General features: G+C 36.4%; 1 protein-coding gene across 5 annotated transcripts in view; it reads left to right on the top strand.

Annotated features, from left to right (window-relative positions):
- Positions 1–23,988, top strand: part of LOC105100373 (platelet glycoprotein 4) — a 73,399-nt gene that overhangs the window by 8,086 nt on the left and 41,325 nt on the right. For 2 of the 5 annotated variants that reach the window (XM_064487639.1, XM_064487638.1), the window contains exon 1: positions 15,187–15,393. The exons of 1 other annotated variant lie outside the window; for it this stretch is intronic. The gene's annotated coding sequence lies outside the window, so the exon portion shown is untranslated. Of the gene's footprint in view, positions 1–6,607; positions 6,728–15,186; positions 15,394–23,988 lie in introns of those variants that run through there. 2 more of the 5 variants (XM_064487637.1, XM_031454774.2) reach the window with 2 other exon arrangements.

The following is a 23,988-nucleotide window of genomic DNA, read 5'->3' as shown; positions in this document are numbered from 1 at the left end:
CCGACGACGCTTACCTCAGTACTCATGATGCCTGCTTTCAAGAAACTCATTGTTGTCATACTGGTGTAATTATCTTCATCGTGTTCGTTATTACTCTTACAGTTTTCCTCATCTACATTTGTACCCTGTTCTTCCCACCTCACTGATAACTTAAAATTTTAGTCCCACCTAAATTGTGTTTGTCTTAATCCCTTCTAAGACGTAGTTTAAAATTCACCTACAGTTGTCTTGATAGCCCTTTACTGAAAGGATCGTTAGTTCCCAGTTGATGCTATGCTATCCCTTTGTGCTCCTTTATAGATATGAGAGCCGTATAATACCTTCAATGTAGTGGCTGAGACTTGGTGATTTAGACTTAAAATTCTCTTCAAGCCACTTCTGAAATGAGGCTTTAAGCTCCTCAATGTTTCATGGTGATGATCTGTGGCTCCCTGTGCCTGGGCTTGTGTTCCCATCCCCGTAGGAGCGTTCGCTCCGTACTTGAAACAGCTACTCTAACCTCAAAATCTTTGCCCAGTGTCATTTTGCACACCTCCTAACAGTCTCTCTGCTTCCTGGCCACTATGTCATCTTCTTATTTAACTTGTTTGAAGTTCCATCTACTCTTCTCCAAAATTCTGGGAGATTATACTACCAATTACATCAAAGCCTCCTGGTAACACTGGCCCAAGCCAAGCTTTATAGCTGCCTTATACTGTCCATGCCTTTCAGTAAGAGAGCACCGGGACACCTGTAGTTGAAAAAGTTGAGTTCATTGCTTCCTGCAAAGAGGGAGATGTGTACCGTCGGGAACCGAGGGTGACTGGGTCAGAAGGTCTTAAAAAGAATCTTTCAGAGATTTTGAACTCTGGTCGATTTGGGGAAGGGGTTTAAGGAAGTAGAGTGTTGCTCTGAATTGAATGTTGTCAGGAAGCAGAGTAATTTTACAACTTGGTGTCTTATTAAATCTTATCTAAGAAGAGGGAAGATGAGACTGGCTTGGTAATGGAGCAGCGGTGGCTCATATTAGCTGGGAAAGGGGGACATGTGGTGTCTGTGACTGAGACAGTGTTCATAATTGGTCTGTGTTCAGACATGATTACACAGCATCTTGCTTTTATCTTGATTCCTCCTGACTGTAGAGTGCCCTTATCTAGAGCTGATGTTCTGTGAAATTGTTTACGCTCAACAAGAGGAAACCAAGTCGAGGCTGTGAGAGCCAGGCCAGCGTCCAGAAACAACACGACCTGGCAGATAGCACCGGGCCAGGTCCTGGATCTCGGGGGCTGTTTTCTGTTTCTCATATTAAAATGCTTTGCTACTTCAGTGATTAAACCTACTTCCATGAAATCCACTTTGCACTGCTTTGGCGATAAGATTCCAGTGGGGTTTCTTTGTAATTTCCTTGCTAAGCCCTCTGGTAGGGTCAGCACATTGGGTATTTGGATAAACACATTTAGTCTTCTTATGCTAGCAGTTTGATAGTGATTAATAGGAATCATAAGAGGAGATTAATTTATGTATAATAACTATAAAGTGCACAAATTGTTTAGGGAATTGATTAGTTTTGTTGAACTTATACCATAAAAACAAATTTGTTATGTAAACAAAAAATATATGCCATTGGCAGATAGGAGATAAATGGAATAAAATTTTAATTTTATTTAGCAAAATTGACCTGTGAAGAAATTAAGGGGTCTTTCCACTTACTATATAGAAAAAGAGCTTAAAAATCAGAGATGATAGAACCTTGGAATTGGAAATTATCACAAATCAGCATATCTCTGGAAACATATATCTAAGCTAAACTCATATAAATATGGTTAAAACATATATGCCACACTATCTACTTAGACATTATAAGTGCCTCCTAAAGTAAGTGAGATAACACTTCCCTTTTTTACATTAATAAACTATCATTATCATAAGGTTTGCTGAAAGAAATCTAGTAAGTGATTCAAGTTTATGATTGAATAATATTCAACATTTAAGCAATGTATGGATTTTAAGTGAGTAGAAACATTGACAAATGTCCCAGCTTACGGTTTCCTTTATAACTTGTTATAAGTCTGTAGAGAAGGTGTTGGGGTGGAGCCCGTCTAGGGAGAGGAGATAAGGCAAAGCTTGATTCTGTAGTTCACACATGCAAAAAATCTTTTGATAATGTGATATTTAGACTGTTGTTAAATGTACCACTTTCTTTGACTTATATACATGTGCTTTTTAAACATGAGCTGTATACTAAGTTCAAGGATTTAGTCCCATACATAAGGTTGAGTTTCTTCATCTCTGAGTTCTTTTGATTGATCTTAAAGTCAATACAAAAGAAATATTTGTTTTCCAACTCTGCTTTTATTTATCATACCATCTTGTTCATAAAGAGAAGCTGTTTTGATTGGACGTCACAGATTGTGCCCTTTAGTTACCTTTCAAGAGACGATCTAAACAAAGAAAGATGCTCATTTTTTCACTTTCTCCTCGAGGTTTACCCTTTTGCATGAGCCTGTTTTATGTGAGTCAGAAATCGTGATTAACTGAACAGGAAGCTGAGATTGAGAAGTTAAAACTCCAGTTAAACTTTCAATTAAACAATGAAGCTTAAATCTTTTTAAAGATTGCAGACGCCTGTCATGGGCCTCAGTGGGGGTTTATTCAAGCCTCTTGCAGCCAGTGGAAGCAAGAGGGGTCACTGTATCTCAGTGGTTACATAACTAAATTACAGCAGAGTCCAGGTAACTGATTTAGTTCTTTGTTAACAATAATAAAAAGGGAATGATACTAATAAATATCCATTGGTTACTTGGGAAATTAGTATTCTTGGAGTCTGTTCTTCTCTGTTGTATGTAGGGTCAAATTTGTGTAATGTGCTTTTGGATTTGTATATTCTTTAATACTACCGTCAGGAAGTTTTCTACAGATGAACATTTATTACTACTTTTGGGGATGGTCAAAGGCATATTTTGGGTGCCCATTTTAGGTACCTATTTGAAATGAAAACAAAAGAGGATTAGAGTCAATCAGTTTCCTTACCTGAAATATTCCTGCACTTGTGTGTTTCTGCAAAATCTTTACACATCACAGATAGTCTTAAAATATTTGTGGGAATGAGGCCAAAATAAAGTGGTAGCTTTCTCTTTTTTGCTTACATCTAATCCTTGTTTCTCAGAGCATATCAGACTAGGGGGCAAACAGTGGTGTTTGTTTTTAATTGAAAAAACCACCCAGATGATTTTTGGGGGAGTCTCCTTGTTTTCCACTGTCTTTAGGCCTAGATTCTCTTTTTCTCTTTATCCTATATGTCTTCAAACTGTCAATGCATTGACATTTTACACACCTACTGGCCAAACAAGATAATTTATAAAAATGTTCAACAAAAAGCAGGTTCATGTAATCATTTTGTTTATTGCTCCTTCCTGACAAGGTCCAGTTACTGACTCTAGACTGTGTAAATCAGATGACCCATGTTTCTTGCTCATTGTGCTGTGACCTTTCGCAGCAGAGCCCTCCATCTCCTGACCTGTGATGCCCACCCTCACCCACTACATCTCTCACTCAACTCCCATGATGCTGAGCGCCGCCCTGATTGCACAAACCCCAGCCTGGAATGTGAAGTGGGGAAAGTGAGAAATTAGGAAGTTAAGTGCTTCCCAACAGCAACTGAAGGCTGTGGGTGTCCTTGTTATCTGCTCTGCCGTTTGTATAGCAAATACTAGATTGGCCATTTCTACCAGAGCCAGTATGAAAGAAGCATGAGGTCCCTCAGCTCCTTTGGCCTTGAGGGCTTTGTCTCTGCTTGTACAGGGATTGTTACTTCACTTCTTACCCAGTTGTCATTACTTTCCCTCTTTCTACTTCTGCTGTTATGCTCCAGGGCACCATCAAAAAAAAAGCTTAGCAAGAATATTTCTCCCACTCATGATGATGGCTGTCAGGACTTGCTTTTCACTTTTAATTACAGCCCTCTTTGCCTTGACTGCTACCAGCAGCTGTAAGCATTTTCCAGCTAATCCAAACTCTTGTCTAAAGTGAATCCACCTTCTCCTCATTATGCTGAATGCAAGTCCTAGTGCACAGCTGTGTCTCTTTCCATTGTTATTTTATTAGTCTTCTATGCTGACTCTCATCCCAATTTACTGCTTTTAATATGACCCTTTAAAAGTGAAAACTCTTATCCTGTCACTTCCCCTATTTACAAGTACTTAAAGATTCTATTCTGCTTACAGAATAACCTTCAAGCTCCTTAGAATATTTTGCAAGGGGCTTCAGCATCTGGTCTCCACCCATTTTTCTTCTTGGCACTGCCCTAAAAATCAGTCTTTGTGGTTTTCCCAATACATCATTCTGTCCTGCCTCTGAATTTCTGCCTGCTGTTCTTTCTGCTTAAACTGACCTTTCTCCTTCTTGTGTGATTAGGAAAATGTCTGCTATCCTTTGAAGCCCTTCCACTATTTTATAGTCTATCTCCTCTCAACAAAACCACAGCTCATTAAAGACTCTGTGTTATTCATCTTAGTATCCCAGGGCCAAGTTCAAAATCTGGATATAGGTGATGGTCAGTAACTGTTCAAATGAATAAATTAGTTTCTGAACACCTTTCTTCTCTTTTAACCTTAAGCTTGGAATGTCTTTATTTCTACTTTTTATAATTTCTCCCAAAAAGACTTAGTGAGGAAGCTTCTTGAGGAGTTTTTCCTAATAGTAGTTCCCAAATAGAAAAACTAGAGGTTACATGGCATTGGGTAGATTTGAGTTCAAGTGTTAACTACTACATACTGGTTTTGTGACCTTGAATAAATTATGTTAACTTCTTAGTGACTTGGAATACCCAGGTTGTAAAATGGGTGCAGAAGTATCTTAGGGTTAAAATTTTAAAGCCACTCTATATATGAACAATTTGGAACTCTTGTTTCCTCATCTGAAAAATAAATCATTTAGATTAAATGAATTTTAATATCACTTTCAGATTTCAGAATCGGGGGACATGAACTTGGTCCCTGTTCTCTTATTCTCTGTGACATTAAAATAATATCTAACATCACATCTCTGCTTCTTTGCTAAAATGATTTAGCAAAGAATCTTTATAAATCAGATGATTTATAAAGAATCTTCCTGTGCTAGGTTTATTTGATCATCTATTATCCGAATCTATGCTTCTGTTTCCTTCCTTTTTTAATGAATACTGCTAAAGTTTCCCAAGTTGTTTTTTTTTTTTTAACTGACAAATGAACATAATTTCAACAGAAGATAGTATTCTAGATTTATAGGGTGGATGACTGGGAGCTGGCAAGCAACTGGCTGTAATATCTTGGTCAAATTCCAAACAAAGAATGACATTTTTTTTGTTGTTGAATTTCTAATGTGTAGAATTATATAGCAACAGTTTGTAAAGACTTCAATAAAATTTTTAGACTAAACAGGAATGATGTAAGCAAAATGGCAGTTACAGACATTTCAACACCCATCCTCATTTCCTCCCAGAAACATGAATTTAAACAAATATCCATGCACCAAAATACCTTCACAAGAGCTAAGGATTCCAGGTAAGGGATTATAGCGCCTGAAGCAGGCACTGTATCTTGAAGAGATGTTAAAGAGATACACAGTGGATGGCCTCAAACTTTTCAGTGAAGTAGACAATAAAGCTGTCTCCTGAGAAGACAGGTTTCCAGGGAACTTCCTAAGAAAATGAAGAAGGCACAGCCAAACCAAGAGAGTGAAGGTAACAGGCACAAGACAGGGAAAAAAACCTAAAAGTTTGGTAAGCAGTTATTGAGCACAGCTCCATTCAGATATAATCTTGTTTAAAAATGTTTTAGGTTATCAAATAAATGTTTGTTAGTTTAAAAAAAGGTCAGATTATATTTTAAAGCTTAAAGGAAATAAAAAGATAACTGCCCTATTTTCCCCACCCTCTCTCACACCCCATGTTTCTTTCCAGGAGAACACTGAACTACTTCTAGATAACATACTTAAAGTGTTATTCCTTGATTTTTTTTTTTAAATTGTTTTGTTTTACCCAGTGTCCTCTTGTGGAAGAGAAGGATCTAACTTTTATAGTACCACACACAGGACCTCTCCACCTGTCTGCCCCCACATCCACATACATACTTCTGTTCTACAAACCCAATCAATGTAGTTACTTTTTCAACATCATTGACTGTTTCCATTATTACTAGAAATTTTCTGAGCCAAGAAATACACAATGAGTGCTTTCTTCTGGTACAATTTATGTTTTCCTGGTGACAACTGCCTCCTTAAATCCTCTGTCCTTCTGGTCTAATATTAATTATTTTTTCTTTTCTTTTTTTTCTCCTTGACTTGTGACATATTTCTTACACTGAAACTTCCTTTCAGCTCTTCCTGGAAATTCCCTGTGTCTCTCAGTTGTCAGATTAGCTATTTCCTTAATCCTGTGTCTTCTGATTTCTTGGTTTACTTCCTTGTTTTGGTGAAATTTGTATTCTGGGAGTTTGTTAGGCTCTTTAAGAAAGAGCAAAAGAAAAGTAAAACTGAGGCCCTTGCATATGTTGAAATGTCTTTATCCTCATTTTTGAAAATTTGTTTGCATATTGAGTAACAGTTGGAAATCATTTTTGAAGAGATTGCTCATTTGACTTCAAAATTGCCAGTGCTGCTGTCGAAGTGTGTTGTCTTTGCGATTTCTATGTGACATTACTCGCAAGACCACCAGAGGCTTTTAAGATCTTCTGTTTATTCTTGATACCTGTGGCACTGTGAAGACAGGCAGGTAGGCCTGGCCTGTGGCCCTTTTAATCTACTCTCATGTAGCTGGGTTGCTTCCTGTACTCTGGAGACGTAGGTCCCTCAATCTGGAAAATACTCCTGCATTCTGTCCTATTTCCCCATTTAGTTTCTGGTCTTACTTTGTTTTCTCTGGAAATCCCATCATATGGATACTGGATCTTTTCTACAGCTATGCTAATGATGCTCTAATGGCCCCTCTGTACCTGATGCTGCGGGCCCAACTGCTCACTCTGCTGCCTGTGTGATTTCTACAATCACGGTTTAAATTTTGTGGATTGCTGCCTTTTATTTCTCTGCTTTTTGTGATTTCATGGTTTTGTGTTTCACTAGTTTTATGATGCAGTATCATCTTTTAGTTTTCTAAGGCTATTAATCACAAAATATTTAGTGTTTATTATTACCTTTTCTTGTATTCATCCTTAGTGTTTATTTGTTTTTAAATTTTTTCCTGCAAGTCGGAGGTATTCCTCAAATGCCTGGTGATCATCCATTTATATTTAAAATTGAAGCCAAATAAATACAGGTTTTTTTCTAGAGCTGCATTGTCCAGTACAGTAGCCACTAAACACAGGTAGCTATGGAGAACTTGGAATGTAGTCAGTTCAGATTGAGATGTGCTCCAAGAGTAAAATAAAAACAAGACTTCTAAGACTTTGTACCAAAAAAAAAACCCTCATTAATAATTTATATTGATTGGAATGTTAGTATTTATGATACTGACCTAAGTGATATATAATATTAAAATTAATAGCAACTGTTTATTTACACTTGTGTGGCTACTGGACATTTCAGAAGTATATTTAACACGAGGCTCCTATCTACTTCTACTGGATCACTCTGGAAGGATCAGATAAGGTCTTGGCTATTTCATTGGGCTCTCTTAGCTCCCCACTGCCACTGAAAAGTATCAGTAAGGGTTTCCTCCTGGACCAGTCAGTGTCCAGGAAGGAATCTGCAGTCTTCTGCTTGGTAGAGTTGTGGAAGCAGCAGTGGAAAAGCAGGCAGTTATTGTGACTTTGACCTGAACTAACTTCAGTGCGGCGCTCCCTCCCAGCCCTCGTTGGACCTCCTGGTCTTCTGTCCAGAGTTCTCTGACTCCAGGGCTCAAAGAGGAAGCACCCTACTTTCTGACAGGTGAGAAGCGAGAGTGAGCAGGCTGTGCCAGGTGTATGGGGGAAGAGCTCGGGCTTAGGACGTGTACAGATACTCAACTGAGTTTGACTCTGCATTCCATGCACCCCATGCTGCTGGCTCAGGGCCCCACCTGGGACCATAGAGAGATGCTTTTCACTTTTTTTTTTTTGGCTTTCTGCACTTGGCCTAGATGTTTAGAATCTTACACATTAGGGTCTGTTAAGCAGTTACCATTAGCCCATTCACTTTCTCTGTAGGGACTGATTTTCTGTCTTCTCTCATCTAAATCTTTGGGCTGAACACATGTGTTCATAGGTCTTGTAAATTCTAGTACTTTCATTTTAATGAGATTTCAGGTGCAAGGGAAAATATATTCAATCTGCTACGTTTAACCCAAGGTCTTGGTCATAATTTTAAATCTTAAAATCATCTTAGCGCTCCCTTTTCTAGTCTTTTTGGTCAGATAATGCTCAGGCGTTTGTCTCCTATAAGCTGGTCTGCGTGTACTTCCCTGCACCTGGAGGTACAGCCTTCCTGTCAGACGAGGCGTAGCTCGTGCACATGCCTTTTTTCAACCATACCAATCACATTGCTAAATGCTTTATGTAATGACCTAGTTTTATTTGCTGATAATCCCACTTCCTTCTACTTATTTCTATTTAATCTTCTAGGGAAGATTAAGGATCAAAGAGTTCTGTGAACATAGTCTTAGGGAGTTAGTTCCCACTGATCTCTCTCTCAGCTAAACTTCTATCATGTATTTGCTGTCCACATTTTATAGTTCTTATAATATGATAAAATGATACTGTGAGGTATTAAATGCCCATGGTTTTGTCCTCCCCACTCTCTTCACTCTCTTTATGGGCTGCAAGATGGAAGCTGCAAATTGAGGGAGTCAAGGCACTGACATTACGTTACTATTCAGTTTTAATAAAGACTCAAAAAAATAGTTATGATCGAATTGAGACAGTTATTTTCGACGCCATCCTAAAAAACATAAAAGAGCCATAAGCTTGAACAGAAGTGGGAACACAGGAGCTTAGATGTGATTGAATCCCAGAGAGCTCCTGTGATCTGTCCTGCTGTTGACTCATTCCTAAAGGTAGGTTCTTTCTCCCCTTCCAACCCTGAGACAAGTGTGAGGCTCTCAGAGCAGAGGTGTCACTCAGAAGAAGCCTCAGCAAGCAGTCCACCGGTCATGGCTCCCGAGCAGTGGGGTGTCACGGGCTGTGTGTGGTGTGTAGGCAGCTGTGTTTAGAAGCAGATTCGTGGAGCCCCTGGGACTTCAACACTGTGCTCAAGACCCTTGAAGATTGTATATGTCCACTGAGAACCAGAGAGCCACCATCTGCAGAGTGCTCAAGGCCAGGACAAGGGAAAACCATCGCCCCAAGTTTAGAAAGGGCGTGTCCTGTGTTCTGTTCCCCTCTGAATACAGCACCCATTGAGAAAGAGATGTAACTGAGTTTTAAACATAAAACACAAACAATAAAAAAGTTTCTTAAAAGTAATTATTTTAAATATACAGGACCAGATAGAGTAGAGGCTTGGGGTAAAATTAAATTTAGTAAAATAGAATTTTTGCACAGCTGAATCTGTGTCTGGGAAACTCATTCCCATTTCAGTTATATATAGCCACTCCCCAAGTTTCCGACTGTATTGGTTCTTTCTTGCCAAAACAAATGGAAAACCTTTTCCAGGTTACTGTGATGGCTTTTCTTTGTTTTAGAACAGTTTATTTTATATTTCACGTTCTCTTTGTCAGGATAGACAATTCTGTTTCCTGGAGTGATAGAAACTTGGACTTGATTTTTATTTTGAATTTTGATTTGATTTTGAAACCTTAACATGTAATATTTTCTCCCTTTAAAAAACTATACCCTTCGAGATGACAGGAGAACCTGTGGCATTTCTTTGGTCTTTATTTTGAGTTGGTTGTGTATACGTACACACGCATATGCAATTTGAGCAAAGAACTGTATTATCAAGATGGTATGATAGCCCAATTTTTAAAAATTTCTGCTTTTGAGAAAAGCTAGCATTTTGGAAGCTGATAATTACTTCCTAATGTTTATTATTTGACAAGTACATAAATGTTCTCCCATATTCTGATCTACTTTTATTGGAGTATTCTGTTACTTGCAGACAAAAGGATTCCAACTGATATAACCATAGCTCAGCACTCTTTTACCTTGAGCAAGTTACTTAACCTTTCAGTCCTTTTGCTTCTCAGTAATTTGGTACTTTTGCTGTTTGTAATGTTAGGAAAACAACAATTCAAATCAATGTAATGAAGATTATTTTAGCTAATTCACATACAGTTCTTGGAATGATGTCTGGCCTATTGTAAGTGCCCTCAGTGTCAGCTGTTCGTATAACACAATTTGGGTTTTTCAAAAAACCTTGCTTCAGACAAGGTGATCATTTCACACATTAAATACCAAGTGATATTCCAAGGAATAAAAATGGTGATGTGTTTATTTTAAAAATCAGTCAACACCCAAGACAATGTCACGTGCCCTCCAGACAGATTCTGGAGATAGTTCAATGACATTTACAAGCACTCACCAGAAATAGCTTTGGTTATACTTAGCCTAAAGGGGGAAAGGGCACAAGATACCATCTAGGTGGTCTAGGTGGTAACTACAATTAGACTTACATAATTATTTGCCAGGTTATCTCATCCTAGGAGGTTGCCCGTGTACCTGAACATTTATTTGTGAATTTAAATGCTGACACTCAGTGAATTTCACGGCAAGAGGAGTCCAGTCTCTTCCCCCAGGGGCTTGGGAGTTACGTGTTTGATAGCAGAGAGCAAGACTATTTCTTATTGACCTAATCCAGGTGAGCAATAGAGAAAAGAAAGGGACTCCAGGACAAACTGCCCAACAGAGGCCGGAGTGAGGATTTCACATGGCAAGTGTGTGCCGTCCTCACGTTGCCTCTGAGTCTGGTAACGTTAGTTGAGCTTGGAAGTGAATATGATCAGGAAGCATTATAATTGGGTGGCACCTGTAGAGCAGATTTTATAATGAATGATCTGAGATGGTGGAAAAACTTTGAAAGTGAGGGGGAATAAAGGGGACAAGAGGAGAACTGGTACTTCTCCAAAGCCAGCTTTCATGACCTAGTACCTCAGTATAGGCTCTCCATATTTTAAGGCGTTTTATGGTGAGAGATAGAAGAATCAATAAAATTTTATTTAAAAATATTTTTCCTCTGTGCTTTCAAATGTAAATACATATTCCCCACTTTAAAAAAAAAAAAAGAATGCATTACTTAAGTTTCCATCTTATTGTGAATTAGTATTTATATAAGCTCAGGTTTCTTGTTTCTTCAGGCCTGAGTATGAATGTTTGCTTTCTTTAAGCCCTAACATTCCCAGTAGAATGACATGCTTTATCCGTAGTAAGAGATGTACAAATATTCTAAGATCTTTACTACTTAATACAGCAAAGAAATCTGTAAATGTCTTAAATACTTACTTTGGGATATATTTAATTTGGCTGGTTTTCAATAAAAAAATCATTTAAGTGCTTCCAAACTCATATACACCTTTACTTTTAATTGTCATTGTTTTCAAATTAAATCAGTATGTTTTTATAAGTAAACATATTTACCTTCATTTTCTAAATTTAAATGAGCCCTTCTTTATCTGTACAGCTACCAAATAACATGGCAAAGATACTTTAAAAAATGCATCCAGTATATTCTTTTTCCCACATTTGCTTAGAAGAGAATTTTTAGTTCTTTTACTTTTTTTAATGGAAGAAAAGTTACAACTTTTGGCAGTTTAATACAAAGTTCTTTTGAATTCTTAGGTGAAACTACATTTTTTTTCCCTTTCAGTGCCCAAACATAGCAGGCACTCAATTAATTTGAAATGTATTTCCTCTAATCTTACACATTTTGATGTTGTCACAGCAACTTTTTATATTTTCTTCTTTGAAGTCACTGGATTCTGGGAGAAACTGCTATACTCCTCTCAAAATGAAGAAATAATCCTCTGCCTTTGTGTTAGCCGATGTTCTCTGTGTTAGTCAATGCATGGTCACTGGTCTGTGACTCATGCTGGAGGAAGACACTGGAGTATCAGTTCCTCTGTGAGCTTGTCATCTCTCCTTCTAAAACCTCCCACCTCTGTAGGTCTCCCACTATACTGTAAATCTTCCATTATACCATCTATTGTAAGAAGATTTTATATTTTCCTATATATCTATCTGTCATCCCAAGAAGCTAGGGTTTTATTGATTGCATAATTTCTGGACCCAGAAGTATCTGGCACCCAGGAAGAATGGCTTATTAAAATAAATATTTGAAAAAATGAGTTGTTTAACTATAATCTATATATGAAAATAATTCTGAAACATCAAAGTAGAATAGCAAAATGTATCTGCTGAGGGATTCATATTGATGAAAGGTAAGGATTTAGATTTGGGCAAGAAAATGCTTCATATAATCATGCATCCTTATGCCTTCCTACTAATTTTTGATACTACTTGTCATCTGGATGCATAAACTCTGGGTGACCTAGTTCACACAAATGCTGGGAATCTTAGCATTTAATCTCATTTTCCTAATTTTCTCTTTCAGTTCTCTGTAAAAATGTGGCTAACAATACCTAATTACAGAATTTTTTTGTAGACTTAAATAATGACACATGGAAGCCTTTAGCATAGCACCTGACCCTGGCAATATGTTAACAAATATATGTCCTCTCCTTTATGCTTTCTTAGAACTTATCAAGTTGTCCTTATAAGGGGGAAGAAATACACTATATTAATTAAATATAATTCTATTTTTATGTTTAATTTTTAAAACATTTAAAATAAAATGAAAATTTAAAAGTCAAAAGAACACTGGAGTCAGAATAATTCTAAAAAACTAACTTCACTCTAGTAACAGGGTCCCATGTAAGGGGAACCAAACAGGTATAAATTGTTCCAGTTATCCAGGAACTTAATATTAAAATGACTAGCATTGCTGAAAAAGAACAAAGTATAACAATAATACACAAAAAATTAAAGTAATACTTTGGCAAATATCAGTCCAGACCCTTAAGGAAGATATGTGAACAGAGGTAAAAATAGGAGAAAAACATCCAGAGAAGGAGAGCAACACTCTAAGTTCAGGGTTCTTGTTTTTTAACTACCAGTAGGGCAGTGCAGAATGAGCATGTCTAGCTCTCTGGACCTCTGAAACTTCATCTGTTAAATGATCAAGACTAGGTGATTTTTAAGATTCCTTCAAATTTTATAATATAAAGGTCATGAATGAAAGAGAACTGTGTCATACATGGAAGTGGGTGAAAGGTCTTTGAGCTAAGAGTCACAGCTATTTATATCTGAATAAATGTGGATGTCCTGTGAGCCCGGAGACTTGGGGTTGTCTACTCTAGAATCTTTATGTAGCGTTGTCCTCTGTGGGAGCTACGTCTTAACCTTCCTGAAGGTTAAGTTTGCTTAAACTCCCCAAGCCAAATTGGGCACACACTATTATTGGGCTATCTTAGTACATATTGGTAGTCTTCACTCAGTAACAGTAGGGAGAGCTATGTATCTCCTTCCCAAAACAGGTACAGAGAAAGCCCTCTCAGAATTGGCTTCTGAGGGAAGTGGTTAAGTAGCAAGCAGGAGCTCAACCTGTCCCATGTACTCTGTGAAGTCCCTACTCTCTGTCCTCTTTAAGTGTCCCAATAGTCCCTGTATGGAAGGTTCATCACAGGCACACGCTTACCATGCTAACTACAGAATTCAGCTAAGTATCCAGTCAATCAGGCCACTAGGAATATCTTGAAATCAAGAGCTAGACAATAGGCTATTTTTGAACTTGGTGGGTTTTTATAGCCTAGATGTAAGGGTAGAGAGTTAGCCAGTAATATTTCTAGCCAATGCATAACTGTTTGAAACCATTAATTTCATCAGTGAACACCTCATTGTTACACTTATCATGAAAACTTCCAGATTTTAGGAGATAAAGATAATTACATTTCCAGATTTCAGTTACATTCTAAGTAAACAGCTCTAAATTGAGTGTTCACAACTAGGATAGCTATCCACAGACTTCTAGGTACATAGAGGCCACATGACAAACCTTCATTGAGTGTGTGTGTATGATGCGGGGCATCAACATAAATCCCTACAGAATACCGCCTTAAATGATATGGGGAAAATCTCATTTTTTGTCTAATTTAGCGTATACTATAATGGCTTAATTAAAAAAATATATTTTTATTGAAGTATAGTCAGTTTACAGTGTTGAGTCAATTTCTGGTGTACAGCATAATGCTTCAGTCATACATGAACATGCATATATTTGTTTTCATTTTCTTTTTCACCGTAAGTTACTACAAGATATTGAATATAGTTCCCTGTGCTATACAGTAACTTGTTGTTTATCTATTTTATATATAGTAGTTAGTATCTACAAATCTCAAACTCCCAATTTATCCTTTCCCACCTCCTTCCCTCCTGATAAGCCAAAGTTTATTTTCTATGTTTGTGAGTCTGTTTCTGTTATATAAGTAAGTCCGTTGGTCTTTTTCTTTTCTTTTTTTTTTTTTTTTAAAGATTCCACATATAAGTGATATCATATGTTATTTTTGTTTCTCTTTCTGGCTTACTTCACTTAGAGTGACAATCTCCAGGTCTATCCATGTTGCTGCAAATGGCATTATTATTTTTTATGGCTGAGTAGTAGTATTCCATTGTATAAATATAGCACAGCTGCTTTATCCAGTCAGTCTGTCAATGTCAATCTGTCAATGTTTCCATGTCTTGGCTAATTGTAAATAGTGCTGCTAGGAACATTGGGGTGCATGATGATTTGTTTTCAGAATATACTTTTGTCCTTGTTTTTTTATTCTTATGAGTTGCATATATAATAGTATACCCACCAAATATTGCTGATCTTAGTTCTCTTACGTGGCAAAAGAATGTCATAAGTCTCATAAACCTGAACTTTTGCAAGGCCCTACCCAATGTTGTTATCATCTCCAGCTTTCCACAAACTGGAATATTCACTGGTGCTTTGTTTCTTATCCTAAAGACCAGTGTGCATGTTGTTATATGATTCCTAGGAGGACTGTAAAGTCCTAAACAAAGACAAAGGATGAAAAGAGTCAAGGGAATTGCTGTGAGAAAATAAGTAGGGATATCCCTGGAGAGAGAGCTGCTCTGTGTTCTTTTAAATGTCACAGAGTAATTGTTTCTTTTTTTAAGGAAAGAACCAGGGTGAAGAGCAGCTCATTTCCAAGCTGGAGAGCTTGGCAAATAGAGGCAGCAGGGTTTACTTTGGTTTAGGAATCCTACTGCCTCACTGGAGTGTCAATCAAAATTCCACAGCCACTCTTGGATATGTGGAGGTGGGGTTGACTGATGTACAGCCCTGATTTGACCCAGCACTTGAGGCAAACACAACCAGAGTCATCAGTGTTAATTCTGTTGTCTTCCAACCAGCATTTTGAAAGTGCGTTGACACTGGTGGCCTTACACTTTTTCATCGGACTTCTAACTGGTAATTATACTTATGTAATCGCTGTGAAGTTATCTAGCCTAACAACCCAGGACTCAAAACTGGTGCCTGCAATACTAAATTCTCTTTGCTCTGATTTTTGCTTTGTTCTTGTCCAGTTTAAGCTATACTTGCATTTTTCTCTTCTTTCAAGGAGTAGAGTATATGGGATACTATAGGCATTCAGGCACTGTGTCTCAAGCTTTTAGATAAGAAGTTGTGTCTAAAAGAAAATGGAAGGAGTTGGTTAGGGATTACAGTTTTACTGTGACCTTGTAAGTAATCACTTCAATACTAAATGGTGAGAGGACATTTGAAGATACTTGAAATTGCCCAAACCCTCCAACATACATGTGCTTGTATACATGCAACAATGGAGGAATACCTTAATAGAAACACCTATTAAAAGGGCACAATCATGTGCCGCTATCTTTTATTCTTAAGAATATATATGCCCAGGAAGACTGTTAAATTATAGATGGTCACTGTTACTGAAGAGGCAATTACAGTGACTTATTATATAAATTTTAGACTCTTACATTAAGATTGTTAAGGTAGAGTGGTTGTCTTCCCAATCTTGGAGAAAGAAGAATCTATCCTCCCTCGCTTCTTGTAGTCAACAGGAACCAGTAGAGGTCACAGGCAGTTTCCACTGAAGCCTTCCTGGAATGGATCTAGTCAACAAAGGGTTACTGTGGCTTGCTTGAGAGGTGACTTTGCAATTTTATTTTACCCTCAGGTTAGGGAACTCAGTCTTCATACTGTATATCCGACTTGGATTACTGCATCTTTGATGCAGTAGCTAACAGGATATAGGAAATAATGTTTGAAAAATTAGCCATTAAATTAAAGCCAGTTTTCCATTGGCAGATCATTTCTCTGATGTTTTTAGTGGCAAGAACTAGCTTAGTAGAATGATAATGGGAGGCACAGAAAACCAAGTGTATGAATTATGTAAAATTTTATAGATTCCAGACATCATTATTTTACTGATTACATATAACCATTTCTATTAATTGACAACTTATTTCAACCTGTATTGTGATATAGTATTCTGTAGGAACAAACAATATTTGTATACTTTATTTTATTCTGATTATCTTAAATAGTTGGAAATGTAAATAGTTGGAAATTGAATTATAAGAGAGCACTGGAGGCAGTGGTTTGCCTCGGTGAGTGTTGTGTGAAGATAGTGACTAAAAAAAGTGTCAAACAAGGACAGGAAGTGTTAATACAAGCTCATTTAAGAAATAATTCATAACCTTGCTTGCACCTCAGACTTACACAATTCTATTTGACATTTTGGTAGTTAATATTGTTATTTAAGCATTCCAGATAACCCATAAATATTTTGATTCATGACCACAAACAATTACTGATTTACAACTATGTATGTTATCTAAATGTAAATAATTAGAAAACAAAAAAGTTGAAATGACATGCTGTATAGTAATGCTACTAAGCAAATACATATTTTAATATGAAAAGGCAAGGACTTTATAGATATGAGCATTATGTAAATGACTTTGGAAAATTGGATTATGTGTTGAATCTTGTTTACTCATTCAATAAATATTTGCCCATTGCCTACTAGGCACTGACCATTTTCTGTACCTGATCTCATCCATGTAGCACTCTGAGTGATCATTTAATTCCCCAGTACAAATACCAGTATTTAAATTAAATCTATCAATCCAGGGGACACTTTGTAGGGGTCCCTACTCTACTGGGTAATCAAGGAAACCTCTGCTTTGTTTGGCACCACAAGTTTTTGTATTTTCCCCTTAAGGATGATGAAAGATCAGTGGACGCCTAAGTATCTGAAGTCTGTGGCGTCCTGGGTTGCTTAGAAACTCAGTGACTATGGACTTGCTATGGCAACCCAATTTATCAGTGAAAGCACAGCTTGCTTAGCTGGCATTTTGCCAAATCTCCCTATTTTGCTGGTAAGAATATTCATATCAGCTAGCTCATCTATCATGTCAGTATTTATTACTTATACAATCAAACAATACTACAGTTTACCAAATTTAAAAGAATAATTTATAATAGATAGCGACTACATGAAAATTAAGCTTAATTCACTGTGTAATTTTAGTTATTTCAAATTTATTACATCAGCTGGTTATTATCCTATTGCCAAAACTTGCTTACATACATATAAGAGTTGCATTAAATTAGAAGCATGGGAAAGTTAGACTAGCACAGTGTATAACTGATGTGATGATAAAAAGGCTCTGTAAATTTGATGTCTGTTAATTATACAAATCCATAAATTTATCCATACATATGCAGTACCCCTTAATGATATTATTTTACATTATTAACCACATTCACGTATAAATGTAATACATTGCTTTAAAATTATTTACCATATTATTTCTCTTTAAAACCTTAAGTAATATGCCACGTAATGTGTATACACAAATACATTAGAAAATGAATTTATTTGAAAGGCCCATTTCTGCAATAAAAGAAAAGACAAGAGGGGATGTACTCTCACCTTCAGTCTAAGTATTTGCTCCTTGCCGCACATTTTCAACTATTTTGCCCTTTCTGATTTAAGGCATGTTTTTAGATTTTAATAATACCTTCTACTTAACAGTTTTTTACATGCTCATGCTATATATAAGCTGTACTCTTTTCTGTACCTCTTCATATGTAGGCATTGTATTTACCTTATCTCCCTGTTGATTCCACCTCTCATGTTTATCACAGCCCACAGCAGAGGCAGAGCGGCAGCCTCTCCCGAGACTACCCTGCTGCAAGGTTCTAGCTACTGCCCTTTTCTCTTGGGTTTTGGCATTTATGCATTTTGTTTTGATATTTAAGATTTTTTCATATTAAAGACTCTCTTGAGACTGAAAGAATCGGTGTGCCAGGTTTATGGGACAAGGATGCATTTGGTGATATTTTCAGTTTTTCTGTATACCTATTCATTTCTACAGAATTCTGTAATTGATCAATTTTTTTAATCCTCTAGTGTGTCCTTTCAACTGGACAGTGCCTATGTTAATGATCATATATGTCATCTCACAGATGGAAATAAGTCCGAAGACAAAACTTAAGCTGTTTTCCTTGAATTAACTGCCATCAGAACAGAAAAGCCAATCCCCCAGGGTCCTTGTTTAAGGCTCCGATAACCAGGCTGCAGTAACACCCTCAACAGAAGTGAGTTTTGTAGTCAGATAAAGGCGTACTGTTTTTCAACAAAATAAATGAGCAGTCCAGTAAAAATCGACTAAACAACCCAAAGGAATCAGACTATTAGCAAGGGATCACACCTGTTAGTTTGCAAAGAGATAGCAGATTGGCATGTAAAAAATTAGATGATAGAGTATATTATAGAGGCTTGAAAAGCATTTGTAATGGGCAGAAAGAACCAATGCAACCATTTACTAATGATCTACATTTAATATTTAACCATGATTTTTGATGTGTGATTGACTTATTTTCATAAATTTTAGAAATACTCAGTTTAATTGATATTGTCTGTTCTTGGCAATGGAGACCACCACAATTGGTACATTTATAGTTTCAAATGTTTGGGGAAAGCTTCCTGGATAGTAGCAGGTCATCTGTCCTTGTATTGTAGTTACCCAGTAAGTATCTGTGGAATAAAAGAAGTCCTTTATAAGAATATTTGCCAATGTGGAAAAGTCAGGGTGTTTAATACATTCAGATTGTTGCTTAAAGTAGACTACGTCTGTTTTTTTCCATTACCTACCTGGTTTCTACAAATTGTTAAAAAAAAAAAAATCTAGAAAATAATCTGTCCTTTTAAACTTGACAGCAGCTAAGTTGGAAAAGTAAATACACTCTCCTACCAAAGTGTTATACCATACCCATGTCTCTTTAATGCACGCTGTGAGACCTGTAGTGTAGGTTTTTCAGCATCTAGTCTAGCATGAATATTTGAGCACCTACTATGTGTCAGGCACTCTTAAAATCTGGCATAGAATAGCCAACACTACCAACATAGTTCCCAGTGAACATATTATAGGGAGTTTCATTGTGACCTTCTCCCTTGCAACTTGTGAATGAACAAATGATAAAATGACCTTTTTGGTCACACTTTCTACAAGTAGGACACTAAAGTATTCTGGAGATACATACATGAGTAAAATACAGTCTTGTGGTATTTTGTATGTGTTTAATATTAGTATCTGTTGCATATAATACAGAAAATCACATGGCAGGAATTTTTTTTTCCATTGCTTTACTTTCTTTTAGAGACCTATTGATTAAATCTTGACATTTAAAGAGCTAGAAATTTGGTTAAATGTTTAGCTGTTTAAAATGTATGTGATTTTAAGCCCACAGTTTACCCAGAATCTCAGGGAATCAGTTTAGCTGTTTTTCAGCTCAAACTAACTGAATCAATCCAGGGATTAGGGGATGGGGGTGGGTACCTAATTGAAAACTCCAACATTAACATTCCTCAGGCACATTTGGATCAAACTGTTGGCTCTTGTTAACTTTCTTTGCTCTTCTCTTTATTTGGGTGCTATCTTTTAACCCAGGTTGACTTTCCTTGAAGTTCTAAGATAGTTCCCAGCAGTATGATGAGTACTTGTGTCCTTATTCTTAAACACAGAATGTGGGGATGGGGAGACATGATAAAGATTAATTAATTAATTAATTAATTAATTAAAAAGATTAATTCCCACCCATACTGAACAAAAGAGCATAGCTTTTGTGAGTCTTTAGGAGGTGTATGTTCTTGTAACACTAAAGTTCTTAGAACACTTTAACTTACAGCCATTAAATAGGGGTTTATTTATAAAGGAAAATATTACAACACTGACATTTTTAGAGGCAATATCATGTTAGTACCATGTTAATACATGTTTTATAAATCAAAATATGGAGGTAGCTTTTGAATCTTTTCCTCTGTTCTCAATATTAAGGGATATCTCTGAAAGCAAAGTCAGCTGCTCATAACTTCTGGAACACACGTTCCTTCTCACTACATAGTGAGCCCTAAGGATCTAAGGATAAATTCTTGAAGAAACATCACTATCTTCCTTTACTCTGGGAAATTTTTAAGCATATGGAAATAACCCTTAAAGATGACGAGTTAGTGAAAATGGCTAAATATAGTTATATTTATTCATTATGTTTTAGCCTTAAAAGTGGAAGCCAATCCCCTACAACACATCTTAACACTTACGTATTGGAATTTTTCAAAACACAGACATTGCCTATTTTCAGTTTTAATTTTATTCACCTAAGATTGGATGAAGACTGTCTGAAATGATGATACATTCAATGACAGAGTATTTTATCAGAAAGAAAAGGTTTTCCATGCAATTAATTTGCACCCAAAGACTTAAAAAGAAAATCACCACAGTATTTTTTCCCTAGTCTAAACAACATGGCAGATGAGCCAGAGAAAATTTAGTAAATAGCACAAATTTAATCTTCCTTTTTTTTTTAGTTTCATAGCTTTAAGAATTTAAACATTTTCTACTACATAGGATGGTAAATACAAGGTTAAAAGAACAAGTGGCAGTTATGACTCAAAAATTTTTTGGTAATATTTGGAAACCCATGATATTGTATGGAACTGCCCCTGGAGACTACATGTCTTTCAAAACAGAAATCTGTTAAGTGGATAAGGTGAGCATGGCAATAAAAGGAGTGAAGGGCCAAATCCATTCATGGATTCTGCTAATTGAGGAAGAGCTGGGATTTGATAACTGCAATTGCAGTAAGTTAATTTGGATGCAATTCCAACTTTACATACCTAAAACTACATAGCATTTAGAAAAAAAATACTAGATGAAAATGAGATGTCAAATAAAAATCAACTAGGACGGATAAAAGTAAGGTAACCAAGGAAGAAAAGGAAAAATTAAAATAGAACTTCTAGGGGAGAGAAGTCTATACTGAAACTTGACATAAAATAATATTTAGGGACAGGCTTCTTTATAACAGGAAATATGTTGTCATTTTAAATTTTGAGTTGCGTGAAATAGTATGGTTTCCATGTTTTTATGGACTTACTTCACCTCTGAGTATTACTTACTGTAGCCATCTATCCTCTAACCTACTGTGATTCTCCAGTCTTCCCTGAGGACTTGTAGAAAATTAGAGGGAAAATAGATCTGCAACAGTATAGAAAATATTTTTAGTCCTTGGAATAAGTGGCGGACGCTGCTACAAGCCTTGTATATGCAGCTTGGGAAAACAGTAATTGCATCTTCACGCTGAACAGGAAAGCACTGTGTTAACAAAAAGTATTACCGAGTACACTGGACCAGCAGTGCTCAGACAACATGAGCATCTCAACTTACATTTGTGTCTTTACCTGCAAACAGGAGGCATTGTGCAGTAGGACAGTTTGCTTACTAAATACCACAACTGAGAGCCCTGGGCCCAGAAAGCCGAGAAGGCCGCTGTCCTAGCAATCTGTGAGGAGAAAGCTACACTAACCCAGCAGTGCAGAACTAGCAGGACGGGTAGAGTCACTGAAGGGTGACATTCCATAGCAATTCAAATTCTACTACCTGCCACTGTTTGCTTAAATCACAACCTCAGAACAAAAGAGGAGACATTCAGGAATCTGAAAGGGGATAGTTAGAACAAACATCAGTCCTTGGTTGCTTGTTGGAGAACAACGAGGATGACAGACGCTTGCATAAAAACAAGGCTGATGTTACCTAAACCCACTTAAACCTACCTAGTAAACCTACCTAGTACTGTTAGAAAGATGGAAGATTTCTTTTTTCTTAACCACAAGGTAAATTCCTTTCAGGTCCACTTAATGTGAAGCAGACTTTAATGCTGCTACTAAAATGTCAGGGCTAAAATGAAATTTAATAGGTAATTCGAACTCATTTATTATTCAAATTTTAAGTCTGGAGATTCTAAAGGGAAGATTTTACTCTAACCCCTGACTAGTCGTCATTTCTTTCATTCAAACAGATCACCAGCTGTCACAGATAAAGATGCAAGACATTTGCAGGGTTCTCATATTACAGAATTCTGAAGTTTTGTGTTATCTATCTTATGTATTATAGAGTAGTAGTCCGCTACTTTTCATTCTGTTTGGATTCTAATGTTTATGCTTTACAGAATATACTCAGGGGAATAAGATGTATAAAAATACATTTAAATGATTGATAACATTTCCAGGAAAATATTTGTTCTGGAAGTTCTATCATATATATATATATATATATATGTGTGTATATGTACAGATAGACTGATACCCTCACATAGCCTTACACTCTGTATGTGGGTGTATTATACAGTTTTTTTGGGGGGGGGTTGGTTGGTTGTTTTTTTTTTTAACAATTATATGAGGCTTTGTTCAAACTGAAAAATACATTAAGAGCAAAATGTTCCCACTTTTAACCCTTATGGATTCTTGAAAATCTTAAGAATATATTTGAAGTTCTTCCAAGGACTTCATTTGTGAAGTAGCACTCTAAACCAAAACTTTTGGTCTCTTGGGAGATAGAAAACTCAGGCTTGCCCACAAATATATCCTTCCCTTAAGCCCACTGAGAACCAACCTGGAAAATAATGATTTGATTTCACTGTTTTAGACTCTTCTAGATTCCTTTAAAACTTCTAACAGAAGCTGCTGTGCTACTGAAATCGGAAGTTTGTGTCAAGTATTTCTTTGAAATGTCAGGGCAGAAAGATCAGACCTCTCCATTTCAAACAAACAGAAAAAGAAAGGCATCAGAAACGTATTATTTCCTGTGTGGTGATTTCAAAAATAAACTATCGTTACATAACATGCTTCTTAGGAAGTATTTTCTCAGCTTTAAAGGGAATTTAATTAGGTATGCTTCCATGTCCCTGGAAAAGTGTGTTTATGTGTGCATGTGTGTGCATGGATGTGTGTGTTAACTCTTGCAGGAATCTGATACCCAAGTGTCGTATATCTCTAAACTTAACAGATTGTCAGATGGCATAGATGTCAATATAATTGTGTTTAAAAGATACATTAGCCAGTATGGTTAGTATGTCTCTTTATTTACTAACTGGAACAAAATCACTTTGTCTCATCATCCATCTGATTTCTTTATATAACACTTTGTTTTTAATATATATTTATTATGCTCTTCAACTTTTTTTAAGTGGTATTTAAACAGAACTAAAAAAAAAAAATAGCATTTTAAAGCTTACATTTTGATAAAGCCATCAACCAGAGTGAATGTAAGTTGAATTCTCTAACCCTTCTTAAACCAATTTTATTTATTTCATTTTTAAGACCCCACTTCAGAGACTCTTTATAGTCTACCGTACATTTCTCAACATAAAAATTTGTTGTACACTCAATTCAATGAATTTTGTATTTCTCCTCTGAGGATTTCAGAATAAGTGTTCACATCATTTTTTTTCTCAACCTTTCTTTGGCATTTGTTTAACTAAATGCTTATTTATGTTATTGATTATTGCTTTTTTCCTACTGTTTCACAACGGCATGCTTTGAGGCCTAGTTATTTTCTTACCTCAACTCTTCTGTTTTTCCCTCTAATAATTTCCCTTCTAATGTATGAATACAAATTGCCCTAACAACTATGCTGATCTTAAGATTTCATTAAGTTTTTTAGCATCATTTACACGTTGACTTTCTCC

The sequence above is a fragment of the Camelus dromedarius genome, chromosome 7 (assembly GCF_036321535.1).
Source record: "Camelus dromedarius isolate mCamDro1 chromosome 7, mCamDro1.pat, whole genome shotgun sequence".
NCBI lineage: Eukaryota > Metazoa > Chordata > Mammalia > Artiodactyla > Camelidae > Camelus > Camelus dromedarius.
The sequence above is the reverse complement of the archived record's forward strand: the minus strand, read 5'-3'. Positions and strand labels throughout refer to the sequence as shown.